This window comes from Rhipicephalus sanguineus, chromosome 7, assembly GCF_013339695.2.
Source record: "Rhipicephalus sanguineus isolate Rsan-2018 chromosome 7, BIME_Rsan_1.4, whole genome shotgun sequence".
Classification (NCBI taxonomy): Eukaryota; Metazoa; Arthropoda; class Arachnida; order Ixodida; family Ixodidae; genus Rhipicephalus; species Rhipicephalus sanguineus.
The window spans coordinates 126,977,664-126,993,977 of record NC_051182.1 but is presented as its reverse complement, the minus strand read 5'-3'; the positions used below and the strand labels follow the sequence as shown (position 1 = coordinate 126,993,977).

The window sequence follows — 16,314 nt, the reverse complement described above, 5'->3', positions numbered from 1 at the left end:
AATGAGTTCCGTTGCCGCTATTAACGAGTCAGTAGCCACTGATTATGAGCAATAAACAGAGGTTCACAAGTTTCCTGTCACCGAAGGTAAACATTACGTCGACGTTGATTGTTAATATACCGGTCCATAAACCTCGCAGTGCTACTTTTGTGGCAAAGAAGTGCTTATTTTGAAATAAAATCACGTTTTAGTGGTCTGTCTTTCTGACGTCCCTGTTGCCGTGCCCAACGTTGCCCGCCTTTACTGCGCGGCGGCGGATGCCCATTCGGGCATCCGGCTACCCTAATCCGGCAACATCACATGCATGCGGCATTTTGTCGAACTTTCTGTCAGGGCGACTTTCACGAGCGTGAAAAACATACGCGGCAGTACGCATTACCGACACTACCACTGAGACGCGACCGCGGGAGCGAAGCCGGGCGCCGGGCGAAGCGCAGTTCGGCGAAAACGGAACCTTTGAACCACGCGTGCCGTTTCCCATGGCAACGCCAAATAGGTTCTTTTTTCCATGAATCAAACGGAAAAGAACAAGCAGCATTTGATTACCTCTCTTGATGCACGGAAGGTTCCTTTTTTATTGCAGCTAGTTTGATTACTCGTGATTAATTGTAGTCGGACGCTCTGACGTCATCAGGATCATTTTCCAAAATGTCCCACTCGTGGAGCACGTCGTGTGATACATGTAGCTTAATTTCTCGGTAAGTAGGGCACTGCTGTTGATAATATTGCCGTTTTAGACGTTGTCATACATTGAGCTTTCACTCTGACATAAATTGTTATTTGCATTTAGTGTCCCTTTAAAAACAGGCTCTAGAAAGTCCGCTCTTCTAGCTTTCGCTGTGACTGTGCTGCGTGTTTCGCGCAGGCCTGGTGTTTTTATTTCAACAGCCGACGACCTTATAAGCTACAAATAATGCCCCCTATATACGTTCTTTTGTTTCGTTGTCTGTTGGTTTCATTAGGTTGTGTCTGAGAAAGGTTCGAGTCCTTGATCAATACCCCCTCTTTCGTTCACTCAAAGCGAGGGTCTCGTTCCGACAGAGCTGATGCCTTAGGGCTTATTGGTCAGATTCCAGCTCGTACTAAGATCACATACTACGAGACGACAGCTGGCAAGAAAAGAGTGCTGCACATTCGCCGTCACGGCTGCGAGCGGTGCATGGCTAACACCCCCCTCTCAGGATTACATAAACATAAATACCCAGTAAAGTGGTTGGCAGAGCGACCACCACCTTAGCATCGAACGCGTTATTCGAAGGTTTCAAGTTCGGTCCCCACCGGCGGCAAGTTGACTTAAATAAAAACGCTTGTTGGTTCATTCTCATCAATGAACGCAAGCCTTCGGATATCTTCTATTTCGCGATTTGGCAAAGTTCTGTCGCATTTTAGTAAGATCGCGGTTATCGGTTCATTTCCGTAAATACAGGTAAGCGTAATCACAACTCGAGAGAACGGTGCTCGTTTTGGCAACAGTGCTTAAATAAAGATGCCTACGATATACAGGTCACGTCGCACTTTCGCTGTACTTTCGCTTAGCGCTGTGCTTATACTTCTCAGATTGTTGCGTTCACTCGCGGTTTTTCGTCAAGAAAGAAGGGTGCTTGCTGTCGATGCCTTTATATTAATAGGTCTTAGGGAGTGCAGTGAGGAAGGAAAGGTAACAGTTGCACTGTTCGTACAAACGTCCAGCCTCTTGTGGGAGCCGCATTTGATTTCTACTCTTTATTGCGATAACAGTTAGATGGATATTCTCAGCGGGCTCTTGCCGTCGCCGTCATGTTTCATATATGTATAGTTAGGTATATATAAAGACAAAACAAACAAACGAAAGACATTCATGAAAGAAAAGACTTCTGAGGAGCGCGATTACGGAATCGAACCAGCTACTCCTCGCACCGCGGCGCGACGCGTTAGAGCCGCTCGCTTGAAACGCATACAGCCTCTGGCCTACGAACGACGAGCTATATGTAGATATCATTTACGGCTGGTGCGCGCATCTCTCAGATGCCTCAGCGTCGCAGAGGCTTGTTTACTAACCCCTCAGGAGGCGCAACGGGTCTAAGGGCGCGGTATAAGGGCGTCGCCAATCACTCCGCGTTCAAGCGAGTGCCATTGCTTTCTTGTTAGAGGACAAGCAGAGGCGGAGAGTTGCATCTATTGTGTTCAGGCGCGTTGGTTATGCTACAAGATCCCGTACCCTCGTTAGTATACGTGGGACGTGGGTACGGAATGGGACGTAGGTTCCCATATCCACGTCCCTTACCATATGGGAACCATATATATGGGAACCATAAGGGATATGGATATGGGAACCATATGAATATGGATACGTATGGATATGGATACGTGGATATGGGAACCATATCCACGTCCCGTAAGGGACGTGGGTATTGGAACCCCCACTGAGGAAAGTTAGGGGGGTGGAGCCACCCCACTTTCGACAGTGGTCCCTGTGGTTGCACACCGGGAAACGAACCCATGTGGTGAAGTTTTCCTTCAACACAGCAATCAAGTCAATATACGCTTCCGCAGTGAAAATTGTCTTCCGCATATCACGACCACGCACTGTAGGCTCTCTGCGGTGCAGGCCACCTATGCGACGCTTTCGCGCCGCGCTCCAGCATTCTAAAGGAGGATACCGCTGAGCAGAGGCTCTATAACGTTAGAACACTCTCAACTTTTCATTCTGCCTTGCCTGGGCTGAAATTTACATCATCGACGACGCAAATACGGGCGGGGACCAATAAACGCTTTGTTGGACCGATGAAACGCTCTTCCTGTTTCAGGAAATTCGTTTTCTTTCATCGAAAGGGAATAGCATCACCGCTGCTCTATATCCTAGCTGCTGTGGGTCAGTGAGAGTGGGGAAGTGTTGAGTGGTTTATTTGTGCCGAACTGGGAGAGCTAAGGAAAGGTTTCCGCTTTAGTCTCCAACCAACCTACTTTGCCTTGCTTTATCATATGAAGCTTGCAGCGATCGCGGCGGCTTGCAACAATGCGACGAATAAGGCAGTGGACTCGAGCACATTGGGAAGCCTAGCTTTCAAGCTTGCCCCGGAAGTTGTTCTACCGGACGAGGAAGATAGTCAAGGTCGACGGTTTTCTGGACTAAGGAGACTGAACTGACAGCCACGCTAGTTGGTCTTGATTCATCTGTAATTGATTTGTACAGCGCAAAGAAGCACGCACGACCAGCGCTGTTTATTTCTCTCTCTCTCTCTCCCTCTCTCAGCAATGCTGCGCTCACCGAATTGTATACGCGCAGAAACAGCTCAGCATCGTTATATGCTACAACGGAAAATCTTTATTATACTCATGGGAATTCATCTCGCCAACTGCTATGATTAGCCTCTGCCTGTGTGAGCGGCGGGCAGTCTTCCTGAATTGCGCTCAGAATGAGACACTTTCCGGCTATTTAGAAAAAGTTAAGGTATAGTTCGGCTTAGTACTGCGATGTTTAATGCGCATACGTCATTTTAACGCCGCGAGATTTCACAGATTTGTGACGTACCGTAACAAGCAGGCGATTTTATGGTACACCCAAAAAATTTTTCACGAATGCCGAAGAACCAGTGGTCAAAAATATGTTGCATTGAGTATAGTGTGTTCGCTTATTTTTGGCGCAGTCGTGCATAAGTGGTCACTACGCGATTGATCATTTTCGCGTCATTTGTTGCATCGCGTTACGAGCGGGCGTTGTGTGCATGAGCCAAACAATTTCGACCGATCATAAACGGCTAACGACCAATGCGGTAGGAAACAATGCGGGGTAGTTTAACGTTACAATCGCCCAAATGTTTTTCGACAAACATTTGTGCTTACGCTGTTAGTATAGGCGCAATTACTTGGAGGGGCCGGAAGGCCCTCCAAGCAACGTTGCAAATGCAGGTACGTTGAGTATAAAGAATGTACTACGCCTCTACTACCACAATTTTTTTTACTTTAAGGGAAACTTGCGGTTGACAAGTTAGCAACAACAACAACAACAACAACAACAACAACAACAACAACAACAACAACAACAACAACAACAACAACAACAACAACAACAATAATAATAATAATAATAATAATAATAATAATAATAATAATAATAATAAGAAGAAGAAGAAGAAGAAGAAGAAGAACGCACTAGAAATACTATTTTGGTTAAGAGCAAAGAAGGCAAAATATGATATACGCAAACCTGAATATATGCAAGAAAGCGCAGTATTAATAAATGAAAAGAAAAGGCGCACTCATTGCTACGTACATTAAAAAACGCAATCCTTAGTGAGCAGCCTTTAGGCATTAACGAGATTTCATTGAATGATACAAATCTGTACTACTAAAAAGGAGCCTACAGACGCAATAGTTTTCATGCATAAAGTTGTGTCATTAAAGGGCCCCCCAAACCACCTCCGGTAATTTTTTTAACATTGTACGTAAACGTGCGCATCGTGTTCAGAATGCCGTCACGATCAACAATGCCGAACGCGACAGCGCTACGAGCCGCGGGCGCGCCCACGAATTCCAAGAAACAATCCGTCCTCGATCCTCTCCGTGCCTTGCGGCGTTTCTCATCCCCCCAGCGTTGGCCGTGACGTCAACATGTCGTCTGCTCGTCACCTACAACACCTGTCTGTCCGCACGCGGGTACGCGTTCTTGCCATGGAGTTTCCTAAAATTAACTAGAGGGGACTCTGGCGCTGCGATCGTTCGGCTACCATGGGAATGATGGGTAGTACACAAATTTGCCTATAGTCTTCGTGCTTGCGGCTTCAAACGCACCTGTGGCTTTGTTTATTGCTGTGTTTTGGTTTTCATTCGGATAAAAGAATGGATCGTTGTGAACTACGCGACCAGATTTGAATTGGTGAGCCTAAAAAAGTTAAAGTGGTGAAGTGGAACTGCTGACTTTTGCTGAACTTCGTTTTGCGACAAAGCGGATACAGGCGACGCGCAGCCAAACGGAGCCGAAAGAACGAAGTTTAGACAAATTTGTGTACTACCCATCATTCCCATGCTGGCTGAAGCGTCGTGCGTTGCAGCTCCCATAGACACTAGCGCCAGAGTTCCCTCTGGTAAGTATTGTAGGAAACTCTATGGTTCTCGCTGCTCTTCCTCCTCGCACGGTGAGGAGGAACACTCGGCCAGGAGGAGAGACGAGACGCCGAGCGAAGGAAAGAGCGAAACGACGGAGGGCGTCTCTTGTATCATCGAACGCGTGTCACTCCGCTATTATGGCGCCGTTTGACTCGAAAAATTCTCACGGCTGCGTGTTCGCTTTCGAGTCGTGCACAACCGCAACACCACAACTAAATTTTGACCTCTGGGTGGATTAGGTGCCCTTCAATGTATAGAAAGTGTTGATTGTAATAGTAATACTACAACACGCGTAGCACACGTATGGTTGTCCCAGTGTATGCTACGTAAATGTGACTCTACTTCTTCTATTATGTTATTAAGCATAGCTAAGCAAATTGTCTTTGTATATAAAAAAATCACATCAAACTGAGCGCGAACGCAGAAGGTCGAATGAGAAGGTCTCAGCGCTAGTCTGTCTTGTCCTTGTAGTTTTCGCGCTGTTTTTTTACTATAAAGGTCTCTCTCATATATATATATATATACTGCCGATGCAGTAAGGTATGCTTGCCCCTCCCCACCTCGCGAACAAGTTGGTGCATGATAAACATTGGGGCGTGATACTACGGCACACCCAGACAAAGGACACCAACTCGCCCAACATTTTTCTTTACCAAGTTGGTGCGCCACTGGTCGTGACCATGTTCCACGGCAGCGGACAAGTGCGACTGAAATTAACGGAACGCGCAGTTTCTTGCTACAACGGATTCAAGAAAAAGTCTGCGTGGTAAGAGTCCAAGGAAATACTTTACACGTATAATTAGCTTCATTAGGCAGTGTTAAAATAGCGTACGCTAAGTTAGCGTTTGCGGCCCGCTATTTCCGTCACTTAACGGGAGCCCGCAAGCGGTTAGCGTACGACGCGTGCGCAGTTGCGCGAAAAGCTAACGCAAAGCTTCGCGTACGATATTCGAAAGCTCCCTATTATTTGCGCGCGTTCTTCACATAATTGCAAGTCATGCCGGTAACTGGGTCTCAGTTAAAAAGCGAAGGTATACGCGAGAAGGCGACATCGCGGAAGCGATCCAACCGCTTCAGCTCTGAGCTCATTCGCTTCTGGAACATTCCGAGCCCGACGGTGACGCGCCGCATGGGCCATCCTTCGATTTTTCTTTTGTACATCTTTTTTTCAATTTCTTTCCGGCGCAATACGCCGCGCGCACATCTCGCCGATAAGACGGCGACGAACGATGCCGTGACGTAATGACGCCACTAGTTGTGGCTGCAACAACGCATGCGCGACTATCGGAGCATCGTCGTTAAACTGTTTTACACGCGAGCGGCCGACCTCCATTTTTCGTTTGCTGACGGCAACGCTGCGCATTTTGCAGACGGCAGTTCTTTGGCGCCATGGGATGGCTTGCCACTATGTTCAGGCACGGGGCGTGTAGTTGCAGTACGTACGAGTCGCGTTTTAACTTTTTTCTTTGTGTGTGTGTGGACTATACCTGGACTTGTGGAGCTGTGTGCCGGGAACTGCGTCGCCTGGAATTCATCGAGGACCGCTGCGAGCTTCGTCGTCGGCATCGTAATTGGTGAGCCCCAATATATGGCAGGCCGGCGAGGTGTGGGGCGTGTTCACCGAACGTCACTCGCTATAGTTTCCTAGCTCAACTGAAGTTAAGGTTGCGTGGAACTTTAGCGAGCGGGTTCCTTGAAAAACTGCTGCCACTTCGAGTCCAACTCCCCGTGACACAGGCGCGCGCGTACAGCTTTCAGGCTTAGCTTACGGTTAGGTAGGTAGGTAGCTTTGTCAGGGGTTGTGTGCACGGGAGGACTCGACCCGGGAATGTCCGTGGCGCTCCCGCGGGCCTCATTTCGTGCCAGACTTCTCTGGTGCGTAATGTGGTTCTCGCGGGCCGCAAAGCGGCGTCCCGGTGTTTGCCTCGTCGGCTTGTCCCCGAACTTCAAGAAGCCGGCAACGTCTGCACTTCAAGTCTGCACAACGCGTCGCGTCGGGGACCTGCTGCGGGCGGAGCGCAGGTGGGTTAACCCTTGTTTCTTTTACGTTCACTCGTGTTAGCGTTGGTAGTGCCCGTTCTAGCTGGCATCTTTTTCGCGGTTTGCGGGTTCCTTTTGCCGCGTTAACCCTTGCCCTCCTTCTTTTTCTTTCGTTATAGCTTCGACTTGGCTGCTAGACCTGCAACTTGCACATGGACCAGCCGTGGCTTCGCGCTCAAGCGTTATTCGTGAGACTGCGTTCATTTTTTTTACGCGCGCTTTCCATCGCCTAACAAGTTTTCATTTCGTTTCCAGGAGCGCTGACGTACTGACACGCCCCGTGCCACTCCGGCTTATCTTTCGCACTATCGCCGACGGAAGTCTTCATGGCGGACGTCCTCCCGGCATTGGATCGAGTAAGCATCTCTCTCGTATTTCCACTGAGTAGTACATTAATCGCGAAGGGCCACCTTGCTTCAAGCTTTGTTAATCGCAGCCATCGTTCTCTGAAGGGTTTAATACGGGCATGACGAAGGGTTTAGGGAGCGTCTAAATGGCGAGAGCCACCGTAGTGACTTAGCTGCTTACTGCGTTAATAAGCTAGCACGTGTCTTCTGCGGTTACCGTGGCCGGCCATAGTCGCATGTATTTGGTTGATAGCATTTCAGCATGTGCGCGCGTGTGCTTTCAATTTCGGTGCGTTGAGCACGCACGGGCTTGTTTGTAGTTTGGGCGAGTTGCGCGCACGCGGTAGTTCGCAATTTGTTCGTTTGTCTGTTTTAATTTTTCTTTGTGCTAGTCATTTATCGCCCTTCAAGGATAACTGACCTTTGTAAACTCTTACAACATGTTTACTAACACAGACGCCCGCAGAGGCAAGTTAGCAAACGCTACTGGTGACCGTAGTAAATTACGCAGCCATTAGGACTCTTACGCAAGATTTACAAAATTGCATTTTTGACAAGTTTTCATTCTTTATTCCCCTTCAGGCGTGAATTGTGACCGACTATCGTAAAATGCGTCAAATTTGCAGAACAAATTCTAAGGCATTAGGTATTACATTCCAGGAAATATGACTGTGTTTTGAGTTTTGTTCACTAATACTAATTAGTGTATAATTAAATACTTAACTACTTAGCAGTCGATGTTGTTTACTGATTTACATAAATCTAATATTAAACTTAAAATGCACCTGCAATTTGTATTGGCTTGTATTCATTTAGAGCGCACAAAAACCATAGCGTTTCACATTAGCCTTAGAACGTGGCTCACCTGACCGAGCCGTCGAACAACGTAGTGACTCCACTGAAGTAGTTTGCTGCAGTCATGCGCAACAAATAAGGAAACTGTAACGACTGTGATCAGGCTGAAGGTTCAATTCACCCTATGCACGATATATCTTGTTCATGTTAATGCCGGACGTGCACTAACGCACACAAGAGAGAAGTCAAGACACCACAAACTCCGTTTTTCGTTAGGGAGTATCGTAATCGGCGCTTGTGGTGTCTTGACTGTGTTCGCACTCGCATGCCCCGTCTTTTAACATCAATACGTGCCAAGTAGCTCAGCTCTCCGTTACTGTCTTGCTCCTTCTTGGCCTCTAGTCCCATGAACTGGCAAAGAACAACTTGCGCCCACTTGTGTACGTTGTGCCTCCAGGAATTAGGGTAAGGCGCGGCAAACGCGACAAAAATGTGAAAATAGTGAATATCTTTTTTTATTTCACTCCTTACCATAGAATGTCAACACAGGAACTTTCTTTTGGGTACAAGGTATGTGATACATAAATATGGCCCTGCTGCGACGGTTCAAAATATTATTTAAAAAAGAAACAAAAAATGCACCACATGTCTCATTTTGCCCCAACCTGCGGGGCAAAACGAGACGCTGCGTGAGGCAGAAAGAAAGCGTGAAAAAATATTATCCTTTTAGTTCTTGCAGTAGAAGCACTTCAAGTTCACTCCATGGGTAGCCACGCAGTCTTCATGCGCCCAGTGTTTGCACTCCACACATGAATCCACACAGAACCCGGCGCTGTGCTGCTCCGAAACTTCTGAAAAGCATTCAGTGCTTTTTTCATGTCGTTTTCCTCCCAGGGACCCTAGATATTCTCTTGTACGTCCGCACCATCCTTAACAAAAAATATCATATGTAATGAGCGTAAATAAATGGTTCACTCAGTAACACTCTAAGGCAATTCAATGCCTTTTTGTCGCGTTTTGCCCCTCTCAAATTCCCGAATTAAAAAAATTTCCTCTTTGGCCCACGGCACCAAATGAACTAAACTTTTGGTGGAATGTAGCTAGTAGTATAAAGTAACAGCATAAATACTTACATTGCTGTACTGATGCCGGAGCAGCTTCATGCACGGATCCGAAAATATGGCCGAGCAGAATTTCGCCCCTTTTTGGCGGGTCACGAACACACTGACATCAGCCGCGCAATTTTTTCCGCGCGAACGCTGTGAGCAGTCAACTTTTACACATAAAATGTCCAAAACTACCGGCACCTATCGCTGAAATAGAGAAATAAAGAAAAGGTACTTTTTGTATTAGCTATAGAGGGCGGCAAAGTCAAAATGTCGCGTTTTGCCCCGCGTCTCATTTTGCCCCGCCTTACCCTAATACGTTCAGTGACTTCATCCCAGGAGCGCCGACTGTCTTCACACACCCCTTGGGCCACAACGGCAGATCTCCCTGGCGGATATCCTCCCGGCACAACCTCGAGTGAGCACTCTCTCATTCGTCCACGAGTAGACAATAAACAATAATCGTGCTTCTAGCTGATTTATTAGCCTGCAGCCATTGTTATCTGAAAAAGTGTGCTGGTATACATGGCACCCACCACAGTGACTTAGCGACTATGCTGCGCTGATATAAGCTGAGGGCGCTACGGTTATGATTTCCAGCGATGGTAGGAGCGTATATTTTAACTGGGAAACGCCCGTACATTTAGATATAGGGTGTTTTTTTAGACAATAGATTTTTAATAAAAATCCTATGATAATCAGGCTCCAGTCGTTTTCGCACATACTCTGTCGAGGCGGAAATACTTTCCCGCAGCTAAAATGACGATGCGAATAATTAACAAAAACTCGTTATTTTTTTAATTATCGACTTGAGGGCAGGCGTTTATATTACGAAGTTGTCGTGCGTGCCCATTTATGGCATAACTATTTTTTAGAAATCACAAAAGTTGCACATAGTTAGATATTTCTCATCGAATTCAAGGGCGAAATCGAAACTGATCGCGCACAAAGCGCGGCGGAACACCGGAATGACACGTGACAGGGAAGTGACGAAATTTGAATGAAGGCGCGCCAAAGCAGAATCTGGTCAGAAAAATCGGCAAGCGTTCTGAAATACACTAGTAAACAGCTTAATGCTTGCGTGCGATGTGTGGTACCTGTCTTTCTTAAACCATAAAAAGGCGCGAAAAACTATTTAGCTTGTCTGCAAGAAGCGCCGCAGTGGCCGCGCCAGAGTTCTATGCTTTCCAGACAAAGAAAAGGTCGATATTTCGGTTTTCTTGCGCACAGTTCGCAAGAAACAGATAAGCACAAAGTACTACGCGCAAAAGTAAGGCGATGCACGGGCATAAGTGAGAGGACTTGCAGCCTTTCACAAAAACATACGGCCGCGGCACGCCGTCATTCAAATGTTGTCAGTCCCATGTGACGGGTAGTTCCGGTCTGACGTAGCAGAACGGTAGCGCTTCGTGCGCGCCTTGCGCGATCAGTTTTGATTTCGCCCATGAAGTTTGATGACGAATATTTCGAATTACGTGCAACTTTTGGGATTTCTAAAAAATGGGTATCGAATAAGTTGGCACCAAGGAGGTTAAAAAAGATGCTGGAAGTGGCGATCTTGCGCACCAGTGAAGCCGTGCACACCAAAGATGGCGGCTGCGGCCGCCATCTTAGTAGGGGCACGATAAATCATCGGCGTTTGGCGAAGGAAGCGAGCATTTTCCACGCACGCCAGACCAGTCTTAATATGGCACCTTTTACGGGTCAGATAATGCTCCAAGCCTGTCTTTGTGTTACTAGTTTTCATCAACTAAGCCTCAAGTCATGGCAAATTTCATTGGGATCAATCGCCAATTACTCCACTCGACAGGCTACTTTTGTCGGCAACAACTATCTTTTATTTTATAATAACGTAGTGTTTATACTAACAGATCAAAGCCATTTGATCTTTTAGTAGCCACCACCAGGAAAAGAGCATGTTTCCGAGCTCTTTGGTGGGCAAAAGCTGGGCTTCACTTCTGCTGGCAAGGCGTTGCGAGAGCTTCACTCCAGAATTTTTTTAAACTCCTTGGTTGGCACCGCACTACAACTTTATAATTATAAACACCTGCCCTCGGAGTCAATAATTAAAACGATATTAGTGTTTTTATTAATTAGTCGGAACAGTGTCATTTTAACTGTGGCAAAGTATTTCCGCCTCGACGTGAAGTTCGTGTGCGTAACCGACAGGAGCCTTACTGTCATAGGTTGTTATTAAAAAAATCTGTATTGTCTAAAAAAAACAACACCCTGTATAGGCAGCACATTAAGAAAGTCTAGCTCCTGAAAACATTTATTAAGTAGTCAGTAAATACATGGGGCATCTGAGCTGTTTGGTTTAATCATATAAACGGGAACGGGAACGAACAGTATTGGACAAGTGCCAGCGATTAAACGACAGGCAGCGCGCTGACAGTCTGTAGTTCTATCACTCTAGCACTGCTCGTTCCATCTCGGTATATGCATGCAATTTATCAGCTTAGTCGTGCACGAGTTTGGCCTTAGATTGTCTCTTCCTGGCCAGTAGCTAGTACACCGAGAAATACTGCAGTTCCTAACCAGAAAAAGCTTCCTTAGTGTTTTAGAGTAAAACTCGTAAGTTGCCGCGTCCGAATGTCGGCGTTCCTAGTCTGTCGGTTCGTGACAGACTAGGAACGCAGCGAAATGCGAAATTGTACGCGGGGAGGATGGTAAAGGCAGATGGAGGCAGAGGATAGCCAGCTGCCGCACGAGCCAAGGTGCAATGGTATTTTCGCTGTCCTTCGAGGCCACGGCTCATGGCCACCACTGTCGAGGGGACGCAGTGCATTAGGGAGTATTTTCTTCGTTGGTAGCTTTTAACTCCAGATAACTGCCAAACCACTTCTATGTTGCGCTATGCCACGTGGACGGCTCTGCTTCGTGAGAGGAGCTTGTACTGGTCTAAATTTTTTTCGGGCATAGATTGACAGCAGTGGTGGGTTTTAGCATTTCTGAAGTATCGTGACAAGCTAATTGGTATACTCTTCATCGTTAGCTTATGTCCACAGCAGGGCAGAGCCCTCTGAACGATTTCCAATGCAGTTTCCCTGCGCTAGCAGATTCTGTTATACTTCCAATTTCTTAACTCGTCGCTCAACCTAACCCATTGCTGCCCTCGGACACACTTCGTCTCTTGCTGTTCATCCAGACACTCTACTTGACCCCTGTCATCTGGCCTTCTCGTGGAATGACTTTCCCTGATCGGTTCTTTCTCTTAATGCTTTCCTCCAATATCTACTACCCTGTTCGTGTTCGACTCGCACTGCTCTCTTCCTTAGTTTCGACTATCGTTTTGTTTCGTTTATTCCGTGCGTCCTTTTACCGAATTAAGTTTCTCTCGCTTTGCCCCACATGTTAGAACTGACAAAGTGCAATGGTTTTTAACCCTTCCGCTTTTGTCGCAGTGGTAATATGCCGGTGATGAGTCGAGAATGCCTACTGTATGCGCAACAGCCAATTTTTAATCTTCTGTGAACTTCTTTTGCGTGAGTAGGCTCCCCTGTTAGCGCTTAGCTTCTACATACTCTTCTACTGCTTCTAGGGTACAATCATAGGCGTGCGCAGGCTCCCAATCAAGGGGGGGGGGGGCAAGGTTCATCGCTGCGCCCCCCTCCTAAGTCAATGTACGAGACAGATTTTGCGCCCCCCCCCCCCCCCCGTGCGCACGCCTATGAGTACAGTTAACACGCACTTTTCCCTGACCATACCACCTAGCATTATATTTGCTTTCTGCATGTTGAGCTTCAACCCTGCTTTGACGCTTTTTCGCTTCGTCTTCAGTAATTTCCCTTGGCTGCCGTCATTCATGAAGTGTACGGTGTCGTCTGCGAACTGTAAACTGCTCAAATAGTCTGTTAATATTTCTTCCTATTTCTTTCCACTCTAGTCACTCGTACTTCCCAGCCACGCAGTGAACAGCAATAGTGATTGTCATCTTGTTGGCGAACCTCTTTCTCGATCATTACCTTGTTGCTTTTCTGGAGTAGCAGGGTAGCTGGGAATAGCTGTCTCATTTGGCTTGAACCAAGGACTTTCAGAAAACTGAAAGGCTCGTCGGAAGCGCGGAATCCTTGGAATTTTGTTGGTGTGTGTATGTTCTGGTTCATCGTTCGGTCGTGCCTCTATGTAGTCGCGCTCAACGAGTTGCACATGAGGGCCTTCCTTCAAAGGACCCTAAGCTCAGTGACAATGGCAGATGTTACAGTTATAAAATCCACTAATCTAAAGTGTTTCCTTAACTAATTTTCGCTTGTGCTGCCATGTTCTATTAGTGCCACTTTTAAGACGGGCTACAAGTTGCAACTCGGTATTCGGCTTGCCTGTGCCTTGTTACCCGAACACATATTGAGCTGCGGACGTTAAATGCTAATTAACTGAAATAATTAGCTTATTGATTAGCATCAAACACAATGCCATATTAATTCACTTTACTGTATCTTGTGCTTTTGGTACAGAACAGACTTGTATGTGCATTTGGCATTACCATACCTAGGGTTTCCCTATGCTCTGACAGTAATTTTTGACGAACACTAAATCTAGAAAGGCGTATACATCGGCGCATTAGCGGTAGTTGTGTGCTTAGAGCCAGTATTTTTTCATCACTTAAGTATGATTTTGTTTTCTTTTTCATTCTTGCTTGAATTTCTTTCTAACATGTCATAGTTGTAGGCTGACCCAAATAACCTCGGAATCGAGCATTCGTTTTTCTGCAGAATTTTCACTATTTTATTTTTGACCGAGAATAACAAATTCCCGCGACATATTCGATAGCCATGCCATGCCTCTACTCAAGCACTCCAGAGCAAACTTTGATCGATACACCGGCTTGCGTTGGTTTCATCGCCACATTGTAGCAGATTTACCATGCCGGATGGTTCGATGGTCTTCACGACCTATTGCTGGCGCAGAGGTTAAGTCGGCATCTGCTGACTCCGCCTCATCTGCACTTAGCATGGCTTGAACTTTTCACAGGTTTTTGCCTACAAACGAGGTTTGCACAATGATTTGCGTGCCTCGCAGTGGAATTCCTGCTTAAGTCGCAGCCTCTCTCCCCACTCGCAAATGACTACACCACGCTTATCAATGCGTGAACAGCAGCTTTCTATTCAGCAACCATTGTAGATCGTGAAGCCACATACGGTGCGGCGACCAACAAATTCAACAGAGTATCTGTCGGTTTTCGCATGGAAGTGCTTGAATAGCGGCTGTGCAAGCATGCGCCTATTTAAGATTTCGCATACTTCAACGAATACTTCCTCTGGGAAAAAAAAGTCCAAATTCAGCGTGAAATGAGTGCTTGATTCTGAAGTTATTCCGAGGTGGGCCTATAACTTTGTAATTGACACATTAACGATTCAAACTATTTTAAAATATACCAGTTGCATGATAGCTGGCATTGAAAGCATCGTGCATGTACATACAAAACTACCGCTAATGTGAAGTTGGCGCGAATTTTTTTAGGCTTGTTTTTGGTTCTTTTTTCTATCGTGGTCCAACTTATCACTAACACGCTGAATAAGGCAAGTCAGTGCAACAATGTCTTTGGTTAATTGCTGTTCACTCATTAGCAGTCATTCTAACGAGTTAGGAAATATTGCAGCGAACATTTAGATTATCAATTAGTCTGATTTTTAGTAACATCTAATTAATGTGACTTTTATCAATTACTGTATTCACTTAATTTGATGCTTTGCTCTTGTAATAGATAGATCATACATGGAATGGGAACGGTGCATACTGCCACGAACTATGCCACATAGTTTGTTTCTTAGCTGTTTTCTGGCCAGCTCGTTAATGCTTAATTAAGCTGGGCTAGTTGGTATTGATTGTATGCTTCCATACTGCTAGCGAACACGCACAAAGACGACATAGAAAGATGCTGGCCAGCGTCTGGCGCGCCCGATCGTCTTATCTATGAAGCAAAGCGCACGTTCCTCTTCTTTCTCTTCTCTTATGTCTCGTTTTGATAGGGAGAGTGTTTTGGCCTGTTGCCAGCCGTCCAGTCTCGAGGTAATCCGATGGTTTGCGGAAAGAATAACGCCGCGGGGTTCCTTTTCCACCGACAAGCGCTTACGCGACGTCGTTTGTGGGCGCTTCTTCGCCTTCCGCATTATTAGTTGAATCTGTTGCGGAGCCAAAGTTCGCTTTAATAAACCTGTTTTCTGAAAGAACCGGCGCCTTACTTGGATGCGTGACAATACTAACCAAATGTGCATTCACCTATTTTTGGGGCAATTGGTTCCTAATGGCAGATCCGCACCAACAAGTAGTACATTTATTAGAATTCTTCCTGAAAAATGAGCCTGCCAAAACGTATACACGAGAGAACAGGCGCACAAGCTGCACGTGTTTTCTCTTCTTCGGTCTCTTCTTCGGTCTCTTGTCCACTCTTTATGTTAGACGGTTAGTGTTCACCCTACAAAACTTTTTTTTTAGAGGGCAGCGAGTTAGGCTACCACTGCATCATCAGTAACCACTGTCTCAATGTCGTTGCAGCTCTACATACTCTTCGTGCCGCCGGGTCTAGCAACTGCAGACGAGGCCATCGTCGAGGAGTTTCAGCGCCGGCAACACATCGGGGACCGCCACAAGCATCGTCGTTACTGCTAGCTTCAACATCGGCATCAAACAAAATGGCAGGTGAGCCTGCTAACGAGGCTGGCGAGGTTCACTGTCTTCCCCACGACGGAAGTTGCGCGTAATAGCTTCAGGATTAGCGAACACTAGGCATGGTAGGTAGCTGTTAGGGGGTTTCCGTCGTGGGGAAAGACCCATCCGGAATGTCGTTGCACTCCCGGCCACCACTTGTGCTAGTCTCTGATTGGAATGTGGTGTTCGCGTGGTTGCAATACGGCACCGGAGTTATCGCGTCAGCCTTTACATTTCAGAACCAGCGTCGACTTCAATCGGGACATCATCCACAAGGTTGGTTTTTTTTCTTT

The 16,314-nt window shown here is 46.5% G+C and overlaps 1 long non-coding RNA gene across 1 annotated transcript; it reads left to right on the top strand.

The window, feature by feature from the left end:
* The first annotated feature begins 6,406 nt into the window (after window positions 1–6,406).
* LOC119399857 (uncharacterized) lies at window positions 6,407–9,789 on the top strand. Its single transcript, XR_007416940.1, has 3 exons — window positions 6,407–6,659; window positions 7,381–7,481; window positions 9,713–9,789. It is a non-coding gene; the product is annotated as an uncharacterized LOC119399857 (long non-coding RNA).
* The last annotated feature ends 6,525 nt before the right edge of the window (window positions 9,790–16,314 follow it).